Below are 15694 nucleotides of genomic sequence, written 5' to 3'. Positions count from 1 at the left end.
AAGAGTACAAGGGTTTGGCTTTCTGCTGTCATTGTACTCCATTGAGTTGACTTTTGGGTCCAGAGAAAATAAGTTAATAGCTCTGCTCAGTTCTACCTGGAGAAGCCATGGTCAGGTTGCAGGATGGGCACGAAGCCTCTGGGTGGCAGAGGAGACTGAACTATCCAGCAGCTCAGCGAGCCCAGTGCCTGGGTTTGTGCTCCTGGCTGGGAGACAGACCAGACCTAAGGCACCTGAGCTCTTGGCTGATATCTTCTAGCTTGGATTTTTCAGGAACTGGAAAATCAGAGAGAAGGGGAGAGTCCAGCAGACACAGTAACAGACTGAAGTATTCTGCTGGCCAACTTAAATTGCTACACAATATTGCATTGAAAAGGCAGTGCATAATCTAATGCACAGTTACAGGGTTTACTTGGAATAACATGCATGTCCAAAAGCAACATGTGCTTTCAATTTTTGTCCTTTTCTTCCTCTTTGCTTCCTATCCTAAATTTAGAATATTGACTACTTTAAAGAAAGTGAAATAAAAAAAAAGAGATCCAATTATTTCCTCTTCTCTGATGTACTGAAAACAGAAGTACTGAGTTGTTTTTTTTTTATAAGGTACTAGACTATTCCCATCTGTCTGTTGAGTGTGAGGGGGCCTTGTACTCTGCACTCTGCTGCCTCTCCCCTCACTGTCTCTGGCAAGGTTATATTTGCACTTCAGGATTACAGCTTTAAAAGGAAGTAGAAAAAAATTTCCAAGTGGCAGCAGTTTCCTCTGATGGAACAGTTCTGCATTCACTTTGTGCTTAGTTTGCTAGATTGCTGTTAATTACTTTTTTTGTTTGATTTGAAGTGAGAGATATTTATGCTGCAGCTCATTACTTGAGGTCTCTGCATTTCCCTAGAGCCCACAAATTACCACTGCCCACCATGAAGTGGAGCTGAATGAGAGACCCGGGTGACCTGGATGAGGGACATGGTAGAGGAGCAGTGTTGTCCATTCTGCTCTCTGTGCCTTGGGGTGGACTGGAGCACCTGGCATATAACTTGAGAGGTGTTGAAGCTGCCCCATTAACCTACAGTGAATGCATTCAGCATTCTTTCTGTGAACATTTAGCTGTTAATATGAAAAAAGAACCCATGGCAGTGGCTGGTATGGGAGCAGTAGAGAACTTGTTAATATGTCACTAGTAAAATCCAGTTATTCTTTTCTTGGCATCAGTGAATAATCTAGATTCTCACTAGAAAGTGTTAATTAGCTAAAACCGAGATATGGGTACTATGTGACTGGTTAACAACAGTTGCTTGGAGACCTGAGGCTTTGCAAGTTTAGCAGGAATAATGACATATATGACAAATATAATAATACATTTATATAAATTATTATATAATAGTTTATATATTGATAATTGTATTTTATTCTATAATAATGTTTATTATAAATAGCACCTGCCAAATATAATAATAAGACCACACAGATTCCTAGATGACAGCATACAGAAATCAAATAGCATGGGAAACACAGGCAGCACAAGTCACTGAAAGAAGAGGGTGCTAGAAAATAATTGTTTGCTTTGCATTTTGAAACTATTTCTGGTGTAAACTACTTTTCAAAAGCAAGCGAGGGGCGGTGATAGTGAGCCAGTATTTTCCTTTGCAGGTAGAGGTTGGGACATGCATCTGTTCCTCTTGTTCTGGAAATGGAATTTATGGATGAACAGTTGTCTGATTCATAAAAAGTAGGAAAATCATTCTTCTAGGGCCTGATGACCTGATTCCCATGTGACTCTTTTCATCTTTAGAGTAAAGCTCATCTGATAGGTACTAACCCTTCTTCTCTCCAAGCTGCAAATTAAAGTAATTAGCAAACAAAGCTTGTTGTAGATTTTCCACTGAAGCTGCAAAAATACAAACAGACACAGAAGCATCAAGGCACTTTTTCTCTCTTGTTTAAACACTATAAATGTCATTGATAATTTCACGGAATTCATCTTGCAAGATTAATTGCAAGAGCAGAAATGGTGTGAAAAGGGTAGGCTGTGAATAAAACCCAGGGTGAACGTTAATGCAAGTACTCTGGTTGTCAGTGAACAAGCAAACAAGACACTTAGTGGTAGGTTAGCTGAAGAATATTTCTATAATAGAGAGAAATGAAGTGTGTAGCGTAGTAAATGCAATCTGAAGAGCCATTTCCTGGCAACAATTTTTGTTTGTGTCATAGCCCACCATTAAAGAAAGCGTGGCTGTATGTTCCTGTGTTTTTGTGCTGAGACTTTCCATTCTTTGCTGTGAGCTACTGTGATGTGGGAGGCCCTGTGGGAAAATGAAACTCTAAGAAGTGGAGGTGCTAAAGAAAGCAAAGGGTTGCTTCTTTGCATGTGCAGAGTTTGGCTTGAAATAGCGGCCCAGAAAGCAAATTGTGAAAGTTCCTCAGTCATGATTTAAGTTTAAATTTGTCTTGGAGAACAATTAGTGACTGATTTTTTTTTTTTTTTCCATTAGGAGTTCAGAGGTACATCCTTGGCTTTTAATGTTTGACCAAAACCTGACAGGTCGTTTAAAGTTTCACAGCCGTTTCTTTTGCTTGCTTTACTGCATTATGGGCATACCTACCACTGCCCTTCATTTTCTGTAATTTTTAACTTACTGTCTTTTGGTGTCTCTTGTTGGTTGGATGTAAGGGTTCTGCTGCTCAGTCATGCTGAGCTCCTGCATTGTGTTACAAGGAGCAAATGCTGCAAAACCAGGAGCTGGGTACGTGCTCAAGTGCCTTGAATGAATTAGTGCTGCACTCTCTCCATGTGGGTTGGAGCAGTCTGTAGGAAACAGCCTGAGGGAACAGTGTGTTCTGGCCCCTTGTGCTCTTACACCCCTCTTTTGAATCTCCTATGTGGTGCTCTAGGGACAAGTCTGTCTTTGAAGGCTCATGACAGCCTTGTGCATGGACCCACAAGCCAGGATAAATGGCAAGGTTCACAAACGTAAATCAATCGTCACCAGGCCTGAAAATAAGGCTTCTTTCAAGACAGTGCTTTTTACCATTTCCCTCAGAGCCAGGAGTGCTAATTAAGCCTTGAAAAACTGAGCATGGAATGAATAGAATACCAGTGCTTTCTCCATGAATAAAACATGTTTTTATGCAAAAACTGGTTTTGTGCCTAATCTGGGGTTGAACTTGTTTTTACAAGTCATACTATTGCAAATGTAGCAAGCACTGAAATTTGGGCACAATTTCTGTATAATCACATAAATAATCTAATTAGTAGTCCAGATTTTTCCCATTTTCTAATGGCATTAAAGGCGGCTATGAAACACAACTATATTTCTTATTATATTTTTACTGGATATTAAATGAGTCATGAAGTGAGGCAGTGGATAAAGAAGTTTGAGAGAAGGAGGGAAAACTAGTGTCATCCTTATCTTTATTGAATGAGTCATAAACCCCTCCCCTGCCATGAAATTGACTCCAGCTCTACAGCCAGAAACTTTCTTTGGAAGTAAAGATGTAAAAAACAATCCTACCCTACCGAGTTACAGTCCAAAGACTGCTGGGGGTGTAAACAACTCAAAATCATCCTTGTCTGAGTTGCAGCATAAACAATCTGTGCTCCAGCAATAGTTTTTCACATTTATCTCTGCTGATGAAATGTACAGGATTTTGAATCTACCTGACTTCTCGTTCAAGAGTGGTTTTTTGTGATTTTTAGTTAGAGTTATTACTGTTTGATGGGAGATACTGTGGAAAAAAAAGTTGCTATTATAAGAAAAGCAAAAGCCAAAATACTCCTCAAATGCAGTGTTGTGTCTTCCCTTCTTAAGTATTGCTTCAGAGACTGGCTATGTTCTTTTTTTCTGTAATTCTTATTGGCAAAGGCTTCAGTGTTCTAGAGGCCAAGACACATCAAGGACAATAAATTTATGGAGGCTAAGAGTTGGAATGATAAGCCTGTCCATCAGGAAAAAGAGGTGACCTTATTTAAGATTGTTACAGGTCATTGCCACGGTTTGGTGAGGGCAAAAGAAGCAATAATCAGGAATGTTTTTTATTAAATGCTCAAGATGCTGGTTTCTCTTGACAGGGAAGTTCCCTTTTTAAATTTTGCTTCAGGTGTCTCAGTGGCATCTGGTCTGATCTCGCAGGAAGGTTTTTCAGTTCAGCCTCTGATCCCATTGCTCATTCTGCCATCAGGTCTCCTGAGACTGTCTTCCTCAACTCATACTCTCTCTTCCTCTTTCCTGCATACCTGCTGGATACAGGTGCACTGACCTAGGCAGCACGAACGGCTCTGCTTTGGGGTGTTGCTGCAACTGTGGAGGTGGAGTGACATTCCTGTTACTTGGTCCCAGCTCACCCTTAGTTCCAGAGAGAAATGCAAGAAGAAATCTGCTTTTCTGTTCCTGGCTTTTAGCCTAGAAAAAAGTGATGCCCATGCTTGGATTTCATAAAGAAAAACAGTACTGTTCCACTTGCACTGCCAGCTCTGAGATACCTGCTCCCCTTTCTTCCTCACTCTATGATACAGCTATATTAAAGAGATGCAAGGTCGTTCTTCAAAAAAAAACTTCCTACTAGATGAAGTGTTAACAGCAGGGTGGTCCTGTTGTTAAGGCTGGCTCTGAGATACCTGCTCCCCTTTCTTCCTCACTCTATGATACAGCTATTATTAAAGAGATGCAAGGTCATTCTTCAAAAAAAAACCTTCCTACTAGATGGAGTGTTGACAGCTAGGTTAAGGGATACATATTTCCTGACATACACAGATGCTCTCTGAAACTCTCATGTAGATCCAGATCTTCCCCCAGCCAAGATTTTTCTTGTGACCTAACAGCTTAATTTAGATTCTAAAACAAGCATCCTAATTTTTAGAAATCTAATTTCCCTTGGGCATGGTTTGAAGCCATCTCCTGTTTAGATGGTAAATAGACCCATGAATGAAGTGCTAATGATTAACATTTACCTTGGCAACAAACAAACCGCTCATTTTGGGGACACACAAAAAAAAAGCTCCTGACTTTTCCTGGATCAGAGTATATTTTGGTGGGAGGGTTTGGAAAGGAAGTAAAAGTGTGAGATGCATCCCTTATTTTATAAATTTCATTTTACAAGACAGATTTTCTTCATTCTTACAAAGCCTGTTGATTGATATGGCAGATGAATGTGGTCTGTATATGCATGTATGAGTAATATCAGTAACCCATTAACTGCTGCTGCCACAATGAGAACTGAGTTGGTCATGGCTTTGTGCAGCCAAGGTGGAATTTGGGGGATGTGATAGTAGGATGACACATTAATGGGAAATGGAGCTGCAAATACAGTCTGGATTATGAAAGTGAGGTGGGTCCAGAATATACTGGCACTTCCTTTCATGCTTGAACAAAGCTCAAATTTGTCAGGAGGTCACTTAGATTTGTGTGGTGTCACATGAGAATGGAAATATAGAAATTTATTACAAGTCTTTGCAAGGAGCAGGAAGTGATGGCAAAGAACCAGGAAAGAGAAAGCAGCTCAGAATTGTTTGCTAATGATTTTTATAAGAAATGCATTTCTATAGGAGAAAATACTGCAAGAAGTACAAAAATTAAGTCTGTTAGTGACAAAGTTAAACGGAAAAGATATCATTACAGAAAAGTATGGAAAAGTCATGGAATGGGCCTTGGATTGCTCTAAAGTTTTGAATCTCTGCCTAGTTCAGGGCCAACAATCTGGCAGTATATTGTAGAAGTTCCTCCTTGGGGCAAATATTGTAACTTTTTCAAAACTGCCATAGCTAAAGAGCAAAAACAATTTTAATGAAAGAGATAAAGCTGGTCCTCTACTGAACACAAATAGGAACCAGTTCAAGTCATGAAAATGGAGGACTTGGAGAGTGTAAGCAAGTTCTACATCGGCTATGAGTGGCTTGCTTTTAAAAATCCCTGACCTAAAGTGCAGGAAAACTAGTCAAATACAGAGAGGGATAAAATGTAAATATTTTACAGGTTGAGGAAGGAAACTGGCAACTGTATATTGGCACAAACTTTTGAAGGGGTGATGGAGAGTGTATTTCAAACAAAGTCACTAACAGTGGCAGGTGGAACAACTTAAACTCTTGTTTCTTTCCTCCTAAGAATATTTTCATTGAAACCTGTTGCTCTAAGTACTTTGGGTGCATTTGTGGCTTACAGGTATGGTGGACTCTGTCTAGATGTTTAAAGTTTGAGTTTTTTGAGAGGGTCAGCTCACTTTTCTTTTCCGCATGGCCAAAGAGTAATGGTGTAAATGATCTTTCTAAGTATTTTCTTAGTCTTCTTTTGGTAGGATGTTTTAAATAGCACAAAATATTGCATGGCTTAGTATGCAACAATGAAGAGCTTTTCAAAAATCTGATCAGTTTTAAAGCTGATGTCTCTAAAACCGGCAAAGTTTCAGCTCTGGCACATGTGGAGGTTATGCAAAATCAGAATATAAAACATTTAAAGATTTCCAGGTATATCCTTGCAAGCTGATGAGCAACAATTCACTTAGAGGTGATGGTTTTCCATCAGAAAGCAATGGAGCAGAAATACAGAATGGGTAAATGTTTGCAGGAGGACAGGAGGAAAGTAAACATGTTTGTGATGACTGCTTATCATGAGTTGGCTGACGAGGGCAGCCAGCAGATGTCATAGAATATGTTATTTTTGTTCTTTCTGCAGTTCATTTATGTATCTTAGCCAAGTGCATTAAAGCCCTAACTCAGATGCAGTAACTCTGCCTTGCATCGCTTCATGCTGGAAAAACAGACCTCTTCCAGTGAACTAGAATGAACAGATGCAGTTTCAAATGGCTAGCAGAAGTTAGAAACAAGTGAGCAGGAATCAGTTTGATGGGCCTGTCTCGGGGAGGCAGGTCTCCCATGAATTAGGAGAAAGGGAAGGAACTGAGGAGGATTTTCCTGAAGAAATGGCAAACAGTGCCATATGGACTTTTTTTTTTAGCTTAGGTGAACAAGGTTCTAATGAATTCCAAAAATCTCTTCTCTTACACTTCCCTTTGGGGGTTTTTGGTTTATGTTTTCTTCTTATTTGTTTTGCAGCCCAGTGAGACTGCTAGCTTGGATATGTATTTAGGGCATAAGAATGGGCAGTAATAAGTCTCCAGGAGTCATCTAATATCTAAGAACAAAGTAGGTTTTCTGTTACCTCTTTGCAGAAGTAGAATGAGAGAAGATTAATGGAAAAGGCCATGTGAAAAATACAGCAGAAAAAAAAATGTAATTAGTATAACTTTTTTTTGCAGCTCTAGAAGAGCTGGTTCTTCCTGCCCAGCAGCGTCACAGAGGTTTTTAGCAATCTCTGCATTGCTGCTCAGGCATTAAAAACTGAAAATTCCTGTTGTGGGCAAAGTGCTTGCAATTATGCAGATTACCTGGTTCATTATCTTTTATAAGGTATTACACGTGGACCATTAAGAAACTCTCTACTTTATAGAAATCCATTTCCAGTCTGCATGTGAGATCAGGCTGTATTGTTGTTTTGCTCTGTTTCTTTGAGAAAATGTTACAAAGAATGTTATTCTTGAAGGAAAAGCCCAAAATCGTAGACCAGCAACATTAATTAGGCAAATTTGACTGTCTAAGGTGGGAGTACAGAATGGACTTTAAAGAAAGTACTTTGCTTTTTCTTATTACATGCTGATGAAAAAATTGCAGACTGCATTCAAGTGGTATTTTGTAAAAAGGTAACACCTTTGTTTGGGAGATGGCAGCAATTCTGTGCACTTATTTCTGCCACAACTCATTGCTTCTGGTACAAGTGACAAAGCAAGTGGTACCCAAAATGGGCAAATCCTGCTCAGACTGTACAGGATGAGTCTTTTAAAAAGACTTTAAAAAAAGTTCCAGTCAAACATCTAACTCCGAAAGGTAGAAATTGTTCAAGTCATTGTCTTTCTGATGGAATAAAAAAATTGTTGGTTAATCAAAGTGGAAATTGTTTGTTAATTTGACTGGACATCTGTTGGCTGGCCTACGGATAGTTTCAGTATGTAACTTGATTGACAAATCTATGAGCAGGAACATGTAATTAAATGTACAGAAACCCCCAAGTTCTCCAGCCCAACTGCTTTGCCTGCTATGGTCACTCTGCCGTGCCTTTCCATGGAGAGGGGGTTGATGCTGGATGAGCTGTTGGGCGTTTGTCTGCTGCTGGAACTGCTCTGTGAAGCTCCTGCCTTCCCCAGAGGGATCTGGTGCCATCTTGTCCCTTTCATCCTACAAGCCAAGGCCCATCACTTTCTGGCCTCATATTGCAAACATTTCCTGACACTTTGGTCTCATTGTTTCAGTAGGGTTTTTTGGGTTACCAGTTGGATATCTAGCAGTTATTTATTTTTTTCACTTTCTTGCCTGGTGGTGTTCTGTTGCAATACAATCTGATTTGTACCGAATATTAATCTGGTTATAAATAAGAAACCCACCCTAGTTCCATAAACCAGCCTCTGGGCTGACTCAATCTATAACAACTCTCCTAAAATACATGCATATGACTGGTTCAGAGTCTGGGAGGTGTGAGGATTAGACCAATGGATGACTAGAGCAGAGAGCTTTTAATTGCCTATAAAGCAAGCCCTGAAAAATTAAACACACTGTTTGGCTGACGATCAACAGAGGTCTGTCTTGTGTTAAGTCTCAGACACACAACTATCATGTATCAGTGTTCTATTTATTAATAAAGTGTTGGTTTTTTCTCTTTTATCTATTAGTAATCATTCCTTATTGGTGAAAAGGGATTGTTGGAATCCTTAAAAGGAGACATATAATTCCACAGTGTTCTCCTTTAAAATGTCTCATAACAAGACAACTCTGCCTTCAGCTAAGGCTTGTACTCAGCCTCTGTGTGAATTGATTACCACAAACTGTGGAAAGAGAGAATGATTTCATCTCTGATTGTATGTGGCAATACAGCAACACAGATTTGTCTTGTGTAAAACTGCCAAATTTTCTCATTGTAGACTTCTTGACTCTGACAGAACATTAAGGGATTGTAAACAATTGAGTAAAAATTCACAGAAAATCCAGGTGTTATATTTGTCTGATAATATTAACCATGTTATTACAAGATTGATGAATGTGTATTTTTTGTCTGTGTGTGTAATTCAAGTTGCCAGATCCAGTTATATCCCTGGGGAAACCAAATATCCAAAGTACAGTTTTCATTTTTCATATTATCTAATATCTGCTGGTGAATGTTGTTCATATGGAAAAATGAATGAGAGTGCTGTCAATGTCTTGCTTCAGTTATAACTTGTCTTTTCTCAACATACATGCAAGTGATGAAGTGTGTTTATAAAGTGTGCAGATGCTGTGAAACTGGGGGGAAAAATTAATTTTGTTTATATAAGATTGCTCTGTCTACAGCAGATCTGAGTAATGCTAATCACTCCTTTTGTCCTCACAAAGCTTGCTCTTTTCTTGCTTGCAGTTATTCAAATGTGAAACTTTCCTGAAACACAATTTAGGAAAGGATCATGCTTTAAAAAGTTATCAAAATTAAGCCAAATAAATGTTCCTTCCCCTATGCCAAAGAAAAGCTACTCAGACACTATTCATTTTTCATATGTATATGCCTTATATGTTCATAGAAAAAATTCATATATCTAGCTACTCTCGTTCATGTCATTTAAAAATTATTATATATTTCTGATGGCAGGTTTGCTAATGATAGGATATGAGGACAATGCTGGGAAAAGATCTATCAGCTGCTGTTGGTGATAATTCACAGCTGTTTCCCTGCTGACAAAACAATTTGTGTAACTCATGTCCCTCATACCTATAGGGCTGAAAAAAAAAATATCAAGACACATACATATACCAACTCCCTAAAACACATACACACCCACTCACACATGCACCCTACTCCACACTCACTCCCCCCCAAAAAACCCACAAAATCCAGAAAAACCCTGGCAAAGGAAATAGCTCACACAGTTGACGAGTCTGAAAATTTTCCTTCAGATATAAAGATGTTTTGTGTGCTCAATGTCCCAAATATCTTCAAAAGAGTGAAATATTTCCATGTAGAAAATAAAAGATCAAGAGCGTTGGTTTAATATAGGATAACAGAAGCGGTCTTTAACCTTGTGCTGGTACTGAAGCAGCTTTAAAGCCAAGAACTTCTATAGTTTCCTGACACCCAAAATCCTTAAATTTTCCCCTGTTTCGGCTTCACTCTGAGGAGATTATCAAGTCAGTGTCAGAGACAGCTGAGAATAAAAGAAAAATTAACCCCATGTATGTTTCTACACATGGCCACCTGTAAAAGGGCTCTGGAACAGGAAGAGAGGAGGTTCAGTAGAACCTTGTGTCAATATTGTGTCAAACTGCATTAACTGTATTCCCTGGAGGAGAATGGGGATATGTAGGTTAATACAGCAAGGAAGAAATAGCAGGATGTTTCATGGCAACTTTTCTTAATTTAGATTAATTTTTAGTAGATTGAAGTGTTCCTGACTTTTCTCCCATATACTGTGTAAGTCATTGTTGTATTTAAATATTGTGGACTGGTTTTTTAGTGTCCCAGCTTTTACATCATCTTTTATGTAGTGCAAATGGTCTGAGTTGGATATTTTATTTAGTTGTCTGGAGTTCAATTAAACCTCACTTGACACCCCAAGTGCTCTGAATAGAGAGGCAGTGCTACGGGGGATTGGAAGTCTCAGTGGAGGTTTTTTTCTGTAAGTGGACAGCACTCATCTGCACCACTTTGGTAATTGTATTGTAATGAAAAGTATCAAGAAGGAGAAACTGGTAAGGAAATGAAACTTAAAAACAAAACAAACAAAAAAACCCACCACAAACAAACAAAAAAAGCCCAAAACACCAAACCCAAAAAATGCTATAGGTTTCCCTAGCAACAGTAATTGTCTTGTAGACCGAGACTGCTTTTTGAGAATTTGCCCAAAACTCAGAATCAATGCACTGCTTTCCTCCTGAGGACATGGGGAAAATAAGTAAAAGATTTTGCTAACCCTGGGTATGATGAGAAATGAAAGGCCCAAATAAATGCTCTCTAGGGATCATTTACTTCAGACTTTGTTCTTCAAACAACCCTCTAGAAAATGTAAGAATTAATTTTGTTTTCCATGCTGAAAATGAAAAGAAAATATGTAAGTTGTATATAACTTTGTTTCTGTGTGTGTTAATTTTGATTTCCTATTCCCTACAAGCCATTCAATTTATTTTAGGATATTTCACTTTTATCATCTTTCATGGCTAAGGGTTCTCTAGTTTGTGGCTTTCCATTGAGTAATGTTTTTCCTCAGTCTTCTTTCAATAGTGCAGTGAACAAGCTGAAAACAGTAGGTGACTGGAAATACTGAACTCGAGCAAATGCCTTCTCAATACTGTAGTTAGTTGCAGGTGCTGAGCTCATCTTTTTGCATGGCTCCTGTTACAACAGTCTTGAAAACACATGACAGCTGAAGTCATCTTACAGAAATGCCAGATAAATAAAAATATTCCTTAGTATTTGCAGGATTTAGATTTCTGGCTCCCGGGATAGTTTTGTACTTCTGAAATTAATTTTTGTGGCATAAACTACAAATACAGTTGGATCTCTAGGCTAAAAACCATCTGCTTTCCTTGAGGAGTAGAATAAGACATCTACGTTTTCAGGAGCATAATTTAAGGGTTTGCATTTGGCCTTTTGTTTAGGTGCCTAGAGAAAGATCTGTGCTCTTCCCGTTGTACATACATGGATGTCCTTGGCATGCCTGTGAGGCTCATCCATACCCTTCCATTACAAATGGCAGCATGATTACAAGAGTTAAGAGGGAAAAGTAATAAAGAGTTTAAATTGGGGGCAGGGGGCGTATAATCAGAGTTTTCCCATCCCTGTGGTATTGCAAAAACACCCCCATTACGTAAGTTGCTTTCGTACATACTGTGAGCATCTCCTTGTGCTCCGCGTATGAGAGGCAGCTGGTGACTGCACTTTGTTAGCTGGTAGCTCTGAATACTGCCCTAAATTAAAACTTCATATGCATGTGGACAGTGCCATGCTCAGCTTTGGCTTGTGTGATGATGTAGGATAACAGGTTGCTATGGTAAAAACTGTGGTGACGACAAGGTGCGTGATGGCAAGCTAATATAAGATGGTTTTAGCAAAATGAAGAAAATACATTGAGAGAAATATTAGGGAGATATTTTGGTGAATAATGCTCTTTATAGTTAATGAAAAGAAATACTATTCTACCTGCATCCTCTTTGGATACTGAATCCAAACCAGATGGGGCTCATGTAAATCTCTGGCCATTCATTTCAAACCGCGTGCTCAGGCAAACAGAATCTAATTGATGGAGAAGCATCATCATTTCATTTTGTGCAGGCAATTTATACATTTCCTGAGATTAAGCTGAAACAGAGATGCTTTTGTGAATGGGAGAATGCTGTATTTAGAGAAAAACACCAGAATGTCCAGGGAGATATCCCCATTTTTGTTATCCAACTTTCCTAAATTGCTCCTCTTTTGAGAAGTATGCTGTAGAATGTCCCTCAGTTCCCAAGATTTGTAGAAGTACAGGGGGTGTCTAGGGGGTTCAAACAGGTATTAAGCTATAAAGGAGGGGCATACAGAGCCTATATCTGTTGTTCAAATTAGCTAAAATAAGCCTTATTTTATATTAGTGCCTGATTATTCATTTAGAATAGGACACATTAAAAAAATTCTATTACATGAACAATCTTCCTATTTCTCACTTCATCATGTTTCCAAGATAAGGTTTTCTGACTCTTTTTAAGCCACTTTGTCTTTTTCAATACAGTTGTAAATAAATGGTGAGAGAGCAGTAAATGAAAGCAATTATTGTTTTAGTTCTGAGGAACTAATATACTAGGAGGTGTTGTCATCAAATAACCAAGTCACAACAAAAAGCTGCTTAGAAATACACAGAGGAATTAGTAAAGCTGAGAGGACACCATGACACTTTCACACGAGGTTTTTATATTTGACTTTAAATTTTTGCATGCAATTATTAAGCTGTTCTCTCTAAAGGGGATGCTGAGTTGTTCATGCTCTAGTAATGGTCAATTTATAAAGGACTAACAGCAAAAAAATGCATATCAGGGCTGCAAAGTGTGAACACTACTAGTTGTCTAAAGTTCTCAGCAGAAAATGTGTGCAGAACTTGCTAGACTTTTAGAATAGAAGCTTATTGGTGTGGATAAAATGGTGAAAGGGCAATATAACATTTAAAGAATATTAATCATAAGAATATTAATCATAATAAATAGTTCACCTGTTAACCCATTTTTTAACGAAGACAGCTACACATAAGCTCAAAGCAAGATGCCCTTTTTTTAAATTTTCTTTCTAAAAGGATGAAAAAACCTTAGCCTTTATAGTTTTTTTTTACAGTCTATGCTGATTTCGTCTCTTGTGAACTCTTAGCTGGGTTGAGAGAAATTGCTGCGGGTCTTCTTTAACATTTGACTTATCATCCTTTCCCACATCACATTTAATTGTTGATCTAATTTTGATCCAGAACAAGTTATTTCCAAATCTTCCTTTCAGATTTTTTCCATCTGGTTTCTAAAGGTTTTTGGGTTTTTTTTCCACAAATGTATTTTTCTCAGCTCTGCTGCATGCTGGTTGAGGAACTAAGCTTTAAAATCCGTAACAAATAGATAGCTGCTGTATTGCCTCTTCTCAAAACAATGCTGAAGCTGGTGGAGCAGAGATTTCATGACTGCTAGGAACATTTTGTTAAGGTGTTCCTGTGCTTACCCTTTCTCTGGTGTGATGTTTGCCCTCCTCTGTCTCTCTGGATCCTAAGGCTGACTCAGGCAGGGGTGAAGATTTTACAGTGGGTTGTGACAGTCTCAAATCATCACCACTGGAAAGTGCATGGTGTAGTTTTTGAAACATTTTCTAAGTGTTCTTAACCTGCTTTTTCTTGTCTGTCTAGCATAAATTAGCTACATATATGGGGAGTATTTAATTTATTGGTTAACTAATTTCTTATTACGTCTAAAATTGCTAATACCTATTTTTCTTAGTTCTTGGCTTTTTCTATTTTTATATCTGGCTCTTGTTGAGTTCTTTATATTGGGCTCTCCAGTGTCATCCATATCACCTTGTGCCTGTATGCCTTTCACCAGGGGAGGTTCAAGTGGGTAGTTTTGTTTAGTTTGCTTTTCTTCTTTTCTGGTTTGGTTTTTAAAGAGCGAGCAGTTTGTTCTGAGATGTTTAATACACCTTCAGCTGAAGGTGATGTGTGGCCTTTGCAAAGCAGCTGCTGGGATGAACCAGTTTCCCTTCTAATGCTTGAGCTCCCCAGCCCTGATCCCAAATGTTCCCAGTAAATGCCTGGAGACCCTTCTGGGTCATTCCATGCAGGAATATATATCCCTTGGGAAAATCCTGTGGCAACTACTCACATGATGGAGATAGTGAAGATCAGCTAGTATCATTGAGGGAGGCCATAATTAAAAAGTCTCTTTGGTGAATATCAAAACTTTTATGGGTTATAACAGAGCAGAGCCTTGCAATTTTACTATCTTGAGGGGAGGAACTAAGAAATCTGAGTAGCTTACTGGGAAAACTGTGGAGCAGTGCAGGTTAAAGCAAAAAATATACTAATCTACTAATGCTACAGTGATTTTAAAATGTATGATGATATGTTATATATGATTTCTTCCCATGACTGAAAAAATCTATCCTCCCTCTCCCTGTAAAACTATCACTCTCTACGAGCTGCAATACCAAAAATACCTTCAGTAGAATTTTAAGACAGAAGTTAACAGGATTGAATTAAGGGGGAATTAGGCTATCAAACAAACTGATAGATGGCTTTTCTAAAAAAAAAATGCAAAAAAGCAGAGAAGTAAAAAATATTGTGCCAGCTTCTAGATATTGAAATATCAGGGATGGATTTTCTCTCACTTTTGTTTCTCTACTTTCTGTGTTCCCATTCAGGCTGCTGGGTTAATTTCCTGGATGCATACATCTTGGCTTGCTGCCTTCCAAGCCTAACAAGCCACTTGGTGCCAGCCATGGTTCTCTGCCCAGACTGGCTGGCTTTTTGGTGCATGTCCTGGTAGAAGTTTCAGAACTGCTGGAGTAGGTTGGAATGTGGGAATTTCTCCCTCTGCCAGCCCTAGGCAGTGTTTGAAACAGGCCAACACCCAGTGTACCTCCCTGCTCTTTTCCATGGGTTTTCTGCTGTCAGTCTTCTCCTGCTCCACCTCCCATGTTCTCCACTTTCTGCCATCAGCTGCTCTTTCCCTGTCTGGTGTTCACTTTCTTGTTCTCAGCTTACTCCAGTCAAGTAACATTGCTTATAATACTGAGAAGAGATGAGAATGAGGGCCCGGTGTTGTCATCTTGCAAGGTATTTTGATGGATAATTGGAAATTGGAGAAATTGAGTTAATTAGCTGTACTATGCATGCTTTCCATACCACCCACCTTGCTCCACTGTGCTGAGATGAGCCAGTGGAAGAAAACACAGGCTCTATGTTCTAAAACCTCTCAGTGATGAAGCGTTTCTTAAGGAAGCTTGGAAGTCAGGGTGCTTTTTCAGTCTATCTATTTATGTCTCATCTTCTTGAAGCCTAAGTGGAACCAGAGATGCAGACTTTTGAAGTAGTGGGTGCTTTATCAAATAAAAACAACCAAAATTCAATCTCCTTTGGCAGAGCAAAATAAATGGATTTCTCTATTTAACCAGCATCGTGTTGCATTTTGAG

The sequence above is a fragment of the Passer montanus genome, unplaced genomic scaffold (genome assembly GCF_014805655.1).
Source record: "Passer montanus isolate IOZ18808 unplaced genomic scaffold, ASM1480565v1 scaffold40, whole genome shotgun sequence".
In the NCBI taxonomy this organism is placed as follows: Eukaryota; Metazoa; Chordata; class Aves; order Passeriformes; family Passeridae; genus Passer; species Passer montanus.
The sequence above is the reverse complement of the archived record's forward strand: the minus strand, read 5'-3'. Positions refer to the sequence as shown.